This window comes from Panthera pardus, unplaced genomic scaffold (assembly GCF_024362965.1).
Source record: "Panthera pardus isolate Hobbes unplaced genomic scaffold, ASM2436296v1 HiC_scaffold_24, whole genome shotgun sequence".
Taxonomy (NCBI): domain Eukaryota; kingdom Metazoa; phylum Chordata; class Mammalia; order Carnivora; family Felidae; genus Panthera; species Panthera pardus.
Genome location: NW_026526810.1, coordinates 40,331,111 through 40,347,484, shown reverse-complemented (window position 1 = coordinate 40,347,484; position 16,374 = coordinate 40,331,111). Strand labels below are relative to the sequence as shown.

At 38.2% G+C, this 16,374-nt stretch overlaps 1 protein-coding gene across 6 annotated transcripts in view; it reads right to left on the bottom strand.

The window, feature by feature from the left end:
- ZNF280D (zinc finger protein 280D) overlaps positions 1–16,374 on the bottom strand; it is a 319,813-nt gene that overhangs the window by 242,256 nt on the left and 61,183 nt on the right. Inside the window, exon 2 of one of the 6 annotated variants that reach the window (XM_019442008.2) lies at positions 5,904–5,969. The exons of 4 other annotated variants lie outside the window; for them this stretch is intronic. The gene's annotated coding sequence lies outside the window, so the exon portion shown is untranslated. Of the gene's footprint in view, positions 1–5,152; positions 5,260–5,903; positions 5,970–16,374 lie in introns of those variants that run through there. One more of the 6 variants, XM_019442007.2, reaches the window with a different exon arrangement.

Below are 16,374 nucleotides of genomic sequence, written 5' to 3'. Positions count from 1 at the left end.
CAAAAGATACTGAGGGCCAAGTCTTTAAAAATAAAGAGGGGATCAAACTGAGTAATAGGGTTACAACTATAAAACAATAAGCTGGCGTTTCTTGTGTTTACAAATAGGGTGACCAAACTCAACCCATTTTGCCTGGCACTCACCCAGTTTTAGGACTGAAATCTCCCTCGGTTCCAGGTAACCCAGGAAAGTTAATCCAAAGCTGTCTCACGTTTAAAATTCAAAGTCCCACATCCTGGGAAACTCTTCAGTCCCAGACAAACTGAGATGGTTGATCACCCTGTGTGTTTAAAGAGCTCTGAAGTTACAAAAAGAAGTTCCAAAATCATTTTGAGTGATGGCACATGACAAATTAGATGTTTGGCTTTCAATATAAGGAGTGTTAAAAAAAAAAAAAAGAGCTTTATTTGTTTAGTCACATATTATGTAGGAAAATAAATATTCACCCTGACTACTATTTAGTTAGAAGTATGTATACATAGATACTTTATTTCAAATAAAAGTCCAGGGGCACCTGGGTAGCTCAGTTAAGCGTCTGACTCCTGATTTCGGTTCAGGTCATAATCTCGTAGTTTTGTGAGTTCGAGTCCCATGTCAGGCCTGCTTGGGATTCTCTCTCTCTCTCTGCCTCTTCCCTGCTCACACTGTCTGTCTCTCTCAAAATAAATAAATTAAAGTTTAAAATAAATAAATAAAAGTCCAAACACCTCTCCACAAAAGTTTGGCTAAAGAAATTAACATAGTTGTGTACAATTGTGCATGTTTTCTTTTTAAATTAATATATTTATGTTTTGCTGCAAAATTCTTACCAGAAAAAAAGACATTCAAATTTGCTACTCATTTGCCTGTAAGCTACAGTAACTGTAGTTGCATGTGTGATATCCAAAGTGTGTGTACATGTGTGTGGTATTCTATGGGGAAGCAACCTTCTTTACCCTCATTATCTCCAACCCCTAATTTATCTGTACTTTCACTCATTTTTCCAAAGGGTGTGTTGTTCCTTTAGAAGACTTTGAGAGATGGGGGGTGCTAAGAGATGGATAAAGAAGATTAGATGATAGCAAAATCTTGCTCAGAAAGCTCTGCTTTTGCTATTTTGCTCCGATTAGTCAAAAATACCTTAGGGTGACATTAGTTTATCCTTTCCAAATCCGTTTTACATGTTTTCCCATTTATGTGAGGACCTTTCTCCCTAACAAGAGGGGGCTGGGAAAGCTGGGAGGGGATGTGGTAGCTGGGACCCTGGGACTTGTCTGAGGCTCACTGGAGCTAAAGGGGAAGAGATTCAAGAGGAAGCAACTTAGGGAGAGGCTGAATTAAAAACCACTTTTAGGGGTGCCTGGGTGGTTTAGTCGGTTAAGTGTCCGACTTTGGCTCAGGTCATGATCTCGTGGTTGGTGAGTTCGAGCCCCGCATCGGGCTGTGTGCTGACAGCTCAGAGCCTGGAGCCTGCTTCAGATTCTGTGTCTCCCTCTCTCTCTGCCCCTCCCCCACTCATGCTCTGTCTCTCTCTCTCTCTCCTTCAAAAATAAATAAACATTTAACATTTCAACACTTTTAATGCCACAGTATCTAAATAAGAGACAAACAGGGGAGAACACCGAAAACAAGGAGGTTAGAAACAGAGTATACGGTAGAAACTAAAATAAGGTAGCTGCCTGATGGCAGTGGACATTTTAACCAGGACTTGCTCTTCTTCCACTTGGCACTCCACTAGACTGCGTTGTCCAGTGTGCGTGGCTAAATAGACTCACATGTTCAGGGTTCTGAGTCTGAGCAAGGGTATTTCATGTGTTTGATTCTCTAACTTGCACCCCTTCTCAAAGACAAAGTAGCACAGCTGGCTCTGGGACTGCTGGGAACCCAGAAACTTTCAGCAGATTCTTGAGTTCCTCCAACTCAGTTGTCAGGGTAAGACAGAGTTCTGGGTTGGAAGCAGGGTCTCAGTGAGATGGACTAGTGGAGCTGGTGGAAGGAGACTTCATCTCTCTTTTTACTCAGAAAGGAGCAACCAGAAGACAGCTATGACAATTTCACATCATCACAGTTACTAATTTTTGCCTCTTTCCTTTATGACAGAACTTTCCTGGAGTGTAAGTTCTCTTAGACTTCACCACTTAAGCCCTGGAGCCCCTCTAACCTATTCAAAGGCTTTGCTCTTTCCATAATCCACTCTGTCTAGCATTTCCACATTTCCTCTATCTATTAGAACATTCCTATCTTCATATAAAAATGCCAGAATAGCTCCCACCTTAAAATAAATCTATCCTCCCCTGAATCTATGCCCTTCTCCATCTACCCCCTCCTGTGTGCAGAGCTACTTATATCACCATTCCTAAAAGCAGTGATCAATGCTCAATGTCTCCACTTCCTCACTTCATAGTCTCTTTTCAGTCTTCTCTGATCGTTTTCTTCCCTACAACTCCACTGAAGCCCTTCTCAGGATCACCAATGACCTCCATCTCTCTAAATCCTCTGAACCATTCCCAGTCCTTCTCTCACTGGACCTCTCAGCAGCATTTGACTCAGTAAACCGCTTGGCTTCTGGGTCAACACACTCTCTCAGCCTTCCTCCTACATTCCTGCTTGGCTTCTTCTTAGTCTGCTGGCTCCTTCCACTTATTCTTGATTTTTAAATTTGTCTAAACCTCTTCTCTTCTTTAAATATACTCACTCACTTTGGAGAAGATCTTATCCAGCCCCATGGCTTTCATTTCTATCTCCTTCTCAATAATTCCCAGATCTATATATTCTCCAGTCCTGACATCTCCCTTGAGCTCCAGACTTAACAATCATATCATGCCTCCTACTTGACATTTCCATTAGGTGTCTAATTAGAATTTCAAGTTGAACATTTTTTAAATAGAACTTGATCTTATCTCCCCAACATGTTTCTCCAATAATTTTCTCACTGCAGCTACTGGCTTTGCCATTCATCCATGCTATGGTCTGGATGTGTCCCCCCAAAACTCATATGTCAAATCCTAACACCCAAAAGTGATGATAGTGGTTGGTAGGGCCTTTAGAAAGTGCTTAAGAACACCATGGATGGGATTAGTGCCTTTATAAAAGAGATCCAGAGAGATCCTTAACCCTTACCACCACGTGAGGACACAGCAAGGAGGTGCTGGCTATGAACCAGTTAGAAAGCCCTGACCAGAAGGCGACCATGCTGGCACCATGATCTCAGACTTCCAGCCTCCTGATCTGTGACCAATACATTCTTGTTGTATAAAGATACTCAGCCTGTGGTACTTTATAGCATCCTGAATGGACTAAGAAAACCCAGTACCTCAGAATGTAAACTTAAAGCCCATTCTTAACCATTTTATTCCTCTTACACCCACATATCATAAAAATCCAATTGTGTGGGCCCTTATCTGTGCCTAATGGCTAGGGCTGGATGTCCTCAGGATTCCCAGCCACATGACTGCCAGGATTGGTGCTGTAGTTTTCACTCATGGTTCTATGGTTTCCAGGATTGGGTATGAAATGGTAAACCCAAAGTGCTTAAAAAAGATGACACTAATGCAAAGGAGTCCCTGCACTCATCTTAGCCACTACAGTCTCTATGACAAGTGACTTTTGTTCCCAAAGAGGATGATCAATTGAATTTTTCCAAAAGTCAATTTCCCAGAGAAGGAAACCCAAGGGGTAGAGGAGGCATCAGGGGTGGGGCCTCTTGGGATCTAATGTTTCCCATCTCAATGGTTGGAAATATTCATACGGGTTGGACTGAGTCAGGTGGGTTAGTGGAAGGTTGGAAAAATGAAGCAAGTCTTATTGGAAAGCTGCATCTGCCTCTGAGCAGGAAAAAAAACAAAAAACAAAAACAAAAAACCTCCTTCCCTTTTCAAAGTGTCAGCTATTCTAACAGCCAAGGAGAAGAAATGTGTAATGAATTTTGTAATAAATTCCAGGAATTGCTAAATATATTTAATGAACCATGTGGGTTTTTATTCTGGGACCATGAATACTTGAAGCACAATGCAGATGTCTTGGCTGTACAGAATACAACCCAGATATTCCTCCATTTTCTTGAATGTGTATTTTTTGGAGTTGGCCTGCAGGTGGAGTTGTAGCCCACAGAGGGACTACACACAACAGTATACACAAGAGACGGATAGGATGTTAGATTCAGATGAGTAATTAGGATATTGCCCAAGTAGATCTTGCCTCCTTGATTCCAGATGTGATTCATTTGGCATTAGAAGATGACTAAGGCAAAATGACACCATAATCTGACAGACGGTGTCTCTCCCATTGATCTCAAAGCTCTTGGACAGGTACACTGAAGTATCTACAACCTCCTCCATGTCCAGGTAGGTGATAAAAGAAAAACTGCCTTCTGCATAAGCCCCAATGAACTGCCCATGGGAAGTTGCTCATGCCTTTGAAGAAAGGACGTCTATCTATGAGTAAAGTTGCCAATTCTCTCATAATGCTAGCTCTTAAGCTCAATACAGCAGGTTAGCATCCCCACCACACTTCCTGCCACATATTCCACTTCTGCTAAAGCTTGTAAATAGAATTGCTGCCCACAACTGGCTTGGCAGGAAGGCAGACATATTTGTAGCAGAGTCACAAATTCATTCACTCTGCACTTAGATGTATAAAGAAAATGCAGCTTCTTTATTTCTCTACAATACACCTGCTCATCCACAGGGAACTGGGAAAAAGAACCCTAAATTTATCCCATTCAGCTCAATTTATTAGTTCAGTTCAATAATTCAAATAACCCCTTCATGTGAATTCTCTCTTTTGTTTCTTTAAGTAAAATATTAAATCTTTCAAATTTTCTCTTCATCTCTTTGTGTCCTTCAAAATAGCATCTGTGTGGACCGATAGCAGCAGAGATAGCATTATCTGGATCTTCACTGGTGAATAGTGGGGTGGCTGGATTTTCTGTTTCTTGGACTGGTGACCACTAAAGTATAGTTTTTCTGGTGTGGCTTTCTGAGATGAAGTACTACCTATCTCTGAAATTTGTAGTTCTGGCCTTTTTGAAGTTCCTATTCAGCTACCTTTTGGCTTTGACCACAGCCCTCTGATGTACTACTATGTTCTCTGAACACGCGGAACTTGCTGGGTCACTTGTACACCAGGTCATGTGGACCCAGGAGGGATGGCTCAAGCTCATCTATCAACTCACCTCCCACTACACCTCCTCGCCATAATTCCTTGCCAAGACTCTGGCTTTTGACCTTGCCTCTTCTTCGTCTTCCTTAGTTCTTCCATAATCCTTTAGAACTGGAAGGTGAAGTCTTTAGGCAATTCATTCGTCCAGGTATTGTTTCCCTTGTAGGCTATAGAAAAGAGCCTCATGGCTTAACTTTCATAGGTAGAAAGGATATCTTCTCTATACTAAAGAGAAAAAAAACCTGTGATTTGAGTTCCCCCAACTAGTTCTGGATAAACCTTAAATATGAATTAAAAAGATCTTTTCTGAACAAAAAAGAATCGATGCAAAATATAATCAAAGTATCAAAGGTCAGAAACTACTTTGTTTCATTGCTACACTGTCCAGTGTAATAGCCAGTAGTCCCATGTGGCTATTTAACTTTACATGTAAAATAATTAAAATTAATTAAAATTTAGAAATTCAGCTCCTCATACTAGCCACATTTCAAGTTCTCAGTAGTCATATGTGGCTAATGGCCACTATATTGGACAGCAAAGATATAGAACATTAACATCATTGCAGAAAATTCTATCTAGCTATTCTAGAATTGTACCCTTCTTTCCTGAAGTCCTAAAATGCCTTATTTAGAAGGAAGCTTCCCATAAGGTAAGTTTTGCAGCATATGGCACTACATCTAAAAAACATTTTTAAACAATTACTCCTAATAGTTGTTGCCCTAGACTCCTAAGTCAGTCAGTAAGGGATAGTCAGTAAGACCCACCCACTTCTCCAAGTATCAGTGATGTTCTCTGCTTCTCCTAAGGAGAGGGTATATAGTTTGTGGAACCTAGTGCAAAATAAAAAAATTTTAATTGTATTGAAAAGCTATTTTAAAATGTCAAGACAGCAGTAGCAGAGTATTAATGCAAGTACTGGCTTTTCTGAGTGAGGGGCCAGGATAACTGCATAGGTTTCACACCCATGAGGCTGGCTTTGTTCCAAGATAATCATATCTAAAAAAGAAATGAAGACAGCCCTGTGGGCTCACTGGGGAATTTGCTCATGAGCGGTAATGCCAGGGCCAAGCTCAGATGTTAACTCAGACAGCTGCCCAGGGAATGCCTGTGGCTGGAGGGAGCCACCTAGCCAAAAGGAAGCAATAGGAAATAAGGGCCCCAACATGTTGTATTGGAAAGCCCAATGCTGGAAGGTCTGGGCAGGTCAACTGCTTCCAGCTGGGTACATTGTACATTTCCAAAAAACCCAGCACCATGTGCAGCCAGGAAGGCTGAGATTTGTCAGGGCCATCATTTTAGAAACTATTGGTGGACAAGTGAAAGGCCACACATCCAGAAACTTCAGGTTTCCTACCTAGACTGTTGATGTATGGTATCCAGGAGCTTGTGCACAGGGGAGGTCTTCCCTGCCTCAATCTGAGAGACAAGGAGATTTGAGGAAAGGCCAGAACAACAGCCACTCAGAACTTCAAAATGCCAGTGAGTAAGATGGGGGGAATAAAAGAATCTACTTATAAGTTGGCTAAACAGAAGCTGAGGAAAATAGATAAAAACAAAAAGATCTGAGGTGGAAGGTGAGACTTGCAAACTGTAAACAATCTGTAAGATAAGTAAATTAACTCCCACAGCTTTTTAGAGTGTAGCAGATTGGTACCTACATAGAAACGCTGGTTAAAATGCAATAAAAAACAATTTTTTAATAAATAGCTAAGCTCAAAAGGGGGAAAAAAGGTTTCAGAATAAAAAGAGAACAAAACCATAGTGGGTTCAGTCTGAGTTGACACTCTGATTCACTTGATGGTCTAAAGAGTTCCTGTTCAGGGTTTTCTTCAGGTGTCCTTGTCTGTCACATTGACCCCCGGCCTTGGGCAAAGAAGTCCTGGCCCTGAGCCCATCCCAGGCTTTTGGCCACCCTCTCTGTTCAAGTTCAGAAGCTGCATAAAGGAATCTCTCTGAGCTCCCTGAAACACAGATTCTGGGGACAAGTAATGTCTTTGGAGGAAGACCCTTTAAATATGAAAAGAGACATAGAAAAGTCCAACCTCCCAGCTTGGGAAATTAGTATAGAAGCTTGGGGTTTTAATTTCTCACATGGGACTTTTTAATTTTAATCCTGACCCTAGGCAGATAGCAAAGTTCCAGTACAGAGGAAAGAGGAAAATAAAATTTAAAACTAGATTAACCTAATAGAAATAAAAAAAGAATCAAAAAGGATGGTAAATAGAAAACAACATATATGGTAAAAATAAATCCAAATAGATCAATAATCAAAGTACATACAAATATTAATATATTGAACTTGCCTACTAAAAGACAAATTTTCATCATAAGGACTTTTAAAAATGCAACAATGTACTGCTTATTAAGAGATATGCCTAAAACACAATGATGGAGACGTCATTATGTAAATGGATAACATGTACTTTTAAACAAAATTAACAGAAATTAAATATAGTAGTACCAACTTTTTAGCTTTACGGCAAAAGGGTCATTATATAAACATACAAAGATAAACAGAATAATTCACATTGAATAAATAGTTATTTGGAACCTCAAATGTGTGTGAGAGTGTGTGTGTATAAATCAATAATCATAGTTGTAGATGATGTAAACAACATAAGTGATCCTACACCCAAAACTTAAAATACACATTCTTTCTAGCACACGAAACATATATAAAAATTTACTATAATATGTCAAAAACCAAATTTCAAATGAGTACCAATGACCCAAAACATGTTCTCTGATAACAGTGACGTAAAATTAGAAATCAATATAATAGTTACACTGCCCTATTCATTTTAGAAGCTTCTAAATAATTATTAAGAAGGCGAGAAAAATTAATGGAAATTACCAAATGTTTAGCACTGCCCAGACAATGAAAACACTAGTACTAAAATGTGTGGTGTGCAATTTAAGCAGTATTTAGTAGGAAATTTAGAACTTTAAATGCATTAATAGAAGAGAAGGAAGCATATGCCTCAAAAGTTAATTAGAACAGAGCATGCAGAAGGAAAGAAAAAATAACAAAAGGAACAGAAAAAGATGAAAGACGGGAAAATCAATAAGGAGTCAATACATCCTAAAACTAGTTTTTTTCCAAAGACTGATAAAATAGACAAACTTTAATTTTTTCTGATTGATAGAAAAAGAGAAAAGTGAGGAGAAAGGGACAGGACTACAAATAGAGTCAAAGTTTTTAAAAGGACTAGAAAATACAATGAATATCGTTACACAAGTAAAGTTGACAGTTTAATGAAATGGACAGTTCTCTAGAGATAGATAAATCACTAAAATTGACTTGAAAAAGAAACGGCAATCTATATATTTATTTATACCCATTAAATAAATTGAATCTGTAATTTTATTTTATTTTTTAATTTGTAATGTTTATTTATTTTTGAGAGAGAGAAACAGAATGTGAGTGGGGGAGGGGCAGAGAGAGAGTGGGAGACACAGAATCTGAAACAGGCTCCAGGCTCTGAGCTGTCAGCACAGAGCCTAGTGCAGGGCTCGAACTCAAGAAGGTGAGATCATGACCTGGCTGAAATCGGATGCTTAACTGATTAAGCCATCCAGGCGCACCTGAATCTGTAATTTTAAAAAATTGTATCCAAAAAAAAAAATTGTATCCATTAAGATAGGTCTCCTCAGGCAAGAGAAGCAAAAGCAAAAATTAACCACTGGGATTACTCTAAAATAAAGTTTTTGCACGGCAAAGGAAACCATCAACAAAAGGGTAACCTACTGAATGGGAGAAGATATTTGCAAATGATATAGCTGATAAGGGGTTAATATCCAAAACATATTAAGAGCTTATACAACTCAACACCAAAAAAAGAATAATCTGATTTAAAATGGGCAGAGGATCTGGTCAGACATTTCTCCAAAGAAGACATATAGACGACCAATAGACACATGAAAAGATGCTCAACATCATTCATTATAGGGACATGCCAATCAAAGCCATAATGAGATATCACCTCATACCTGTCAGAATGGCTGAAATCCAAAACACAAGAAACAACAACTATTAACAAGGATGTTGAGAAAAAGAAACCCTCATGCACTATTAGTGGCAATGCAAATTCGTGCAGCCATTGTGGAAAACAGTATGGAGATGCCTCAAAACGTTAAAAACAGAAATACCATAAGATCCAGTAATTCTACTGCTGGGTATTTACCTAAAGAAAATGAAAATATTAATTCAAAAAGATACATTCACTCCTATGTTCATTTAAGCATTATTTACAATAGCCAAGATATGGAAGCAAGCCAAGTGTCCACTAATAGATGAGCAGATAAAGAAAATGGGGTATATATACATATATATGTATATATATGTGTGTGTGTATATATACACACACACACACACACACACACACACACACACACACAATGGAATGTTACTCACCTATAAAGAAGAATGACAACATGCCATTTGGAACAACATGGATGGACCTAGAGAGTATTATGCTAAGTGAAGTACGTCAGATAGAGAAAGACAAATAGTATATGATTTCACTTATACATGGAATATAAGAAACAAAACAAAGGAATAAACAAACAAACGCAGAAACAGACCCATAAATAGAAACAGTATACAAAGAATACAATACAAAGAGAACAAACTGATGGTTGCCAGAGGGGAGATAGGAAGATGGACAAAATGAGTGAAGGAGACTGGGAGATACAGGCTTCCAGTTATGGAATGAATAAGTCACCAGGATGAAATGTACAGCATACAGAATATAGTCACTGGTATTGTAATAGTGTTGTATGGTAACAGATGGTAGCTATATGAGGTGAGCATACATAACAAATAAATTTGTTGAATCACTATGCTGTACACCTGAAACTAACATAACACTTTATGTCAACTATACTTCAATAAAAAAAAATGTACCATTAAAAAAGCACCATGCCAAACAAGTACTTACCCAGACAGGTGAGTTTAACCACATGTTCAAAACTTATTTCCTGCACTAAACAGACTTTTTCAATGAAGAGATAGAAGAGATCATTGCTTCATATTATGACATAAATATATTTTTGATACCCAAAGTGCACAAAGACAATATGGGAAAAGAAAATATTTATATATTTAAATATTCTCACTTTTGAACACAAGTATTTTAAAATATTACCTAACTGATATAACACATCACAAGAGATAAGGTACAAAGCAAATATAATAATATGTTAATTGTAGAATCTGAATGGTTAATGCATGGGAGTTCACTGTGCAGGCCAACTTTTCTAGTTTAAAATTTTTCATCTGAAAACCTTAGGAAAAGTAAGAAAATCTCTGTACATCTGCAACCTCTAAAAGCATATCATAACAGAATCCCAAGGATGATTGAAAAATCTATCAATGTAATTCATCTCATTAATAGAGGTGAGCAATTTATAAAAGTGTAATTTATGAAAAAAGAAAAAACATTGGCAAACTGAGAATGGACTACAACCTCATTACTCTGGTGAAGAGTGTTGAAGGATTGGGCTTGACTATTAGTGGCAGAAAACTTCAGACTGTATAGCATTTTACTTCTCTCTCACATAAGACTGGTTAAGTGGCCCAGAGCCAAGTTCCTTTATTATGTTTTGTGTGATCTTTATTCCTAAGATCACTTCAAGTCCACTATAGTGCTCCAATTCAGTCATCACAACTGCATGTCAAGCCGCAGGAAGGAGAAAAGGTGAGAGTGCCTAAAAAGAGGCACCCTTTCCCCTTTAGGATATACTGAAATTTGCACATATGACTTCCACTTAGATGCCCATGGCAGAAACTAAGTTATGTGCCCTCACGTAGTTGAAGGCTGGGCAATGCAGGCATTTTCTTGGTAGACAAGTCTTCAGAAAAAATTTAAAGATTCTACTTAAGGAAAAAGACAGAGCCAAATCTGGGGGAGCCGGCAGTCACTTCCGCATGTATCTATCAGAAACCTCTAGAACACATGATATTTAGTGGTAAAACATTAGAATTGTACTCTTTAGAGTCAGGAACAAGACAAGGGTACCAGTTATCACAGCTTCTCTTAAACACTGCATAGAGTCCTAGCCAGCATGATACTTAAAAAAAAGAATTAGAAGGAAAGAAAATTTTTCTTATTTGCAGACCATAGGATTATTTACATAGAAAATGCAAGAGAATCTGTAGGTAAATAATTCAAACAAATGGAGAATTCAACATAATACATGTTCAGAGTGTAAGAGAAAACAATATATATTTATATAAAATCTCTCGTTTACAGTAGATACCTAGGCAAAAATCTAATGAAATTTATGCAAGACCTATTTGGTAAAATTACGAAACATTTACACAAAAGATGCACTGGATAAATGATAAGACACTGAAGAATTGAAAGAAATAATTGTGTAAATCCAGTAGCTCTCCCCATGAATATATAATAGATCTATGAATCATTATAATTCCTATTGGAGTCCCAAGACTCTTCATGGAATTTAATAGTCCTACTGTAAAGTTCATGTGGAAGATAAAAGAGATAAAAGTAGCAAAGAAATTTTTGAACAAGAAAACTATGGAGTGGAGGTTTGCCCTACTAGGCTAACTATAAGGCCACAGTAATTTAAATAGTGTGGTATTAGGTCAAGGATATAAAATAAGGCCAGAGGAGCATAATGAACAAAATAAGTCAATACTGACCAATACATATATGGAAACTTGGCATGGGACAGAGATGGCTTTACATGTCAGCAGGGAGTAGCGACCATGAGACACTTGGTGCCAAGAGAACTGGTCATAACCAGCACATATACCGGGAGAAGGTAGGCATTTAGATCTCTATTTCATGCCGTAACAAAAAGACAGCTCACGTGGATTAAAAATTCAAATGTATGCGGGAAATTTTTAAAGTTAAAAAGAAAGTTTAAGAGAATGTCTTCATTACATTTCTTTAGGTTTCCTAAACAAAATGACAAAAGCAAAAATGAAAACAGTGAGAATTTGAATACATTAAAATATAAAAATTGCATTAGACAGAAGACACCGTAAATAGTAAAAGTGCAAGCCACAGAGTGGGAGAAGTTAATTATAATACACATTATGGGATAATAGTATCCAGAATATAAAATAATCCCTATAAATCAATAAGGAAAAACAAATAATATGAAGGAAAAATTGTCAAACATTTCAATAATTAATTATTAAGAGGGAAACTAAATAGCCAAAAAAGGTAAGAAAAGATACCTTCAGAAATAAATGCAAATTAAAACCATGATGAGATACTATTTCATCCCTATTAGCTTGGCAACATTTTAGAAGTCTGAGAAATCCAAGTGTTGGTAAGAATGTAGCAACCGAAAGAAAGAGGAAAGAAAAAGAAAGAAGGAAAGAAAGAAAGAAAGAAAGAAAGAAAGAAAGAAAGAAAGAAAGAAAGAAAGAAAGAAAGAGAAAGAGAGAGAGGGAGGGAGGGAGGGAAGGAAACGAAAGGAAAGGAAAGGAAAGGAAAGGAAAGGAAAGGAAAACTTTTAAACGTGGCTGGTGTGAATGTGTATGGTCAAAAACCACACTGGAGAATAATTTTGCAATATCAGATGAAGGTGCTATGCACACACCTTACAACCTAGGAATTCTCCTTGTTAGTATATATCCTAAAAAATTCACATACGTGTGCCCAGGGAGACATTAAAGAGAATGCTTATTTTAGAATTGCACTTAACAGCAAACACCTGCAAACAAACTAAATGTTCAAAAACACAACTGCTGATAAATTGTGGTGCCAGAGTCACATAATGAAATACTAAATACGTATACACTAAATATATAAAAAACAAGGCAGGAAGGATACATGCTAATTTGGGGATAGTGATTACCTTTAGTCAGAGAGCAACAGAATTGGGCAGGGGGGACTATGGTTAAAATGTATCTGTAATGTTGGAGCACGTGGGTGGCTCAGTGAGTCCAGTGACCAACTTCAACTTCAGCTCAGGTCAGGATCTCACAGTTGGTGAATTAAAGTCCCACAGTGGGCTGGCTACTGTCAGCACAGAGCCTGCTTCAGATCCTCTGTCCCCCTCTCTCTCTGCCCCTCCCCTTCTCTCTCTCCCTCTCTCTCTCTCTCTTTCAAAAATAAACATTTAAGAAGGGGAAAAAAAGTATCCGTAATGTTAACATAAAAAACCCTAAAGCCATTTTGGCAAGACGTCAACATCAGTTAAATCTGTTAAAAACAATGAGCCTGGCCATGTGTAAGACTGATAAGGAATGATTTCCAAGGTATACTGTTAAGGGAAAAAGGTAGCCATGAAAGACTATGACAAAGACACTGCCATTTGTGTAAAAACTAAAAAAAAAGGGGGGGGGGGATCAGTTTGTGTTGAATATTTCTGAATGATACCAAATAAATTGACAGTGATGACCCCTAAAGAGGGAGGAGGCTGGGGTCTGGGGTCGGCAGTGAGAAAGTGATCTATTTTAGGTAGCTTTTTCTACAATTGGGCTGCTTTTATCACTTGCATGTTTTCTCAAAAGTAAAAAAATAATGCAAAACCATTTTTAATTAAAACTATTTCTACCCCATTTTGAGCCAAAATTACTGTTTGGAGGAACTGCATAAAAATATAAGTGCATCCTTATGTTTGCCATCTTACCAAATGACTGATTTTTCCAAAGAGTTCTTGATAATAAGTTCCTTATGATCTGTCACACAGAAATATATACTCCGCCTGCTGCATCTGCTTTAACTGTGCATCTATTTATATGGTATGACAGATACTTTCCCTAATAAATCCTACCATTTCCTCTGCTAAGGAACTGAGTGCTGACTAAATGGTTGATGACACACGGGAATTATTCCTACATTTTCTGCACACAGTAAGACAAATCAACGTAATGCCCCATTCTTCTGTTATAAACACTAACAGCTTTGGAGCATGTCAGAAAGGGGCGGGGGGTGCATCCGAATCCGTAGTTTCTGGACTTTCCTACGAAAGACAGCCTGAGGCAATTTGAGAGCAACGGCAGGATTTGGAGTTCCTAACCCCTCACGTTTTATTTCCATGAGCTAATTTACAGTGAAGAGAGCTTCAACACTGCCATCTAGAACTCAACTGCTTCACATAGTAAACCTCCCTCTTATATTTTGCTTTGAGCTGTTTAGGCATTGGGTTGTTTAAAGGCTAATTATCCAAGCAGAGTAGTGATCTTCAAACCTTTTATGGTAGGACTACTTTAAGAAACAAAACTGATTTTCACCGTCTTCTGTTACCCCAAGCTAGACCCCAAAGCCCCATGCCACAGTTGGTGCAAAGTGCAAGGTTCTGGTTTTTACCACTTTACAGGTGTCAAGGAGGCAGGAGAGAGACTTGGGGTAACAGGAGAAAAGAGGAAAGAGGCTCATAGTCATCTCTTTTTCATGTCTTTCATTTCACAACTTCTTCCTTCCCATGCCTGCTGGTGTGCTCCCTCGCCTTGTTCCAGAGCCAAAAGACAGGTCAACCTCACTGCTTCTTATCCAAGTTGGCAGAGGTTGTGGCAGCAGGGTGGTAACTCTGCCCGATGTTCTCAAGCTGCACTTGGGACTTGTCCAACAGCAAAGTCACTCAGTAAACAGTTCTCTGTTTTCTCTTTTCCTTGAGTTGGCTGGAATATCTAGGACCTGGTACCACCCACTCTTTAATTCAAGACAAGCCCACAGACCAGAAACTTCACAGATCATCCTATCTTTTTTTAAATGTAATTTATTGTCAAGTTAGCTAACATACAGAGTATACGGCGTGCTCTTGGCTTCAGGAGTAGATTCCCATGATTCATTGCTTACATACAATACCCAGCGCTGATCCCAAAAAGTGCCCTCCTCAATGCCCATCACCCATTTCCCCTCCCTCAACCCTCAGTTTGTTCTCTGTATTTAAGAGTCTCTTATGGTTTAATTCCCTCTCAGTTTGTAACTATTTTTTCCTTCCCTTCCCCCATGGTCTTCTGTTAAGTTTCTCAAATTCCACATATGAGTGAGAACATATGATATCTTTCTCTGACTGACTTATTTTGTTCAGCATAATATCCTCCAATTCCATCCACATTGTTGCAAATGGCAAGATTTCATTCTTTTTCATTGCCGAGTAGTATTCCATTATATACACACACACACAAAACATCTTAAATCAGTCTTTCATGGGGTACAAAATACCATCTATGAAATCATTGATAGGCTACATTATTTCAATTCCAAGCCCTATAGGTGTCCTTTTTGAAGTCAGCTTTTTCTATTTTTAGTAATATTTCCTGTACATCATTCATTCAATATTTCAAGACGTTTACTAAACATCTATTTTGTGCCTAGCTTTGTACTGGGGTGAAATGGGGTATGGGAGATGAACAAATATTGCATGTAACAGTTCCTTATTTTATGAAGCTTAAAAAGAAATTGGAGAGAGAAAAGACAATATGATACAAATAAAGAATAGCTCAAGACAAAATATATTTAAACACCAAAAGCAAGGAATAAATATCAGAGACTTGGAGAGATTAGGAAAAGCTTCAGGAAATATGTTGGGCTGGATCTGGGTTTTTAAGGAAGGGTGGAAGCTTGGGCAGGGTTTTCTAGGTGTGACACAATGGTTAGGACCTCAGAGGCTGGTCTCAGCAGAGCAGATTGTGGGACTGTCAGAGACCTGTCTAATAAAGCAACTCTAAAACCCAGTAAACAGGTAAATAAACAAATAAAACTAAGGGGCAAAAACAGATTAATAAAGTAGCTAAGAATTAGTTATTTTGTTACATATAGACTCCTAGAGATCAAAGGGACCTCATGAATTGTGTTATCCACCTTCTGCCTTCATTTTACAGATGAGAACACAGGATTAGAGAGGTGAAGTGATTTCACCCTATCAGGTAACAAATTAGACCAGAGCAGAAATTCAACTCCAGACTTCTGACTCCCAACACATCACACTCTGCTTCAAACTACCAGACTATTATGCTCAGATGACTCTAGGTCAGTTGGGACCACTGACATACTAGTAGTAATAATGTAAATGCCAAAAGAGGTTGCAAGAGGGATAAAGCTCCTCTTCTACACAGATACTTGGGATATTTCTAAAATTTTCTTTTCTCAAATTGCAGTACTTATTCCATCATGTTTCACCTCCTTTGCTTCACATTCAAAGTCTTCCATAACATGGCCATCCTGGCCTTTCTGATTTTATTTCCTAACACTCTCCACTCTACAGCCTCTACTCTAGGCAGATATGATCATCCACAGTCTCTAGCTT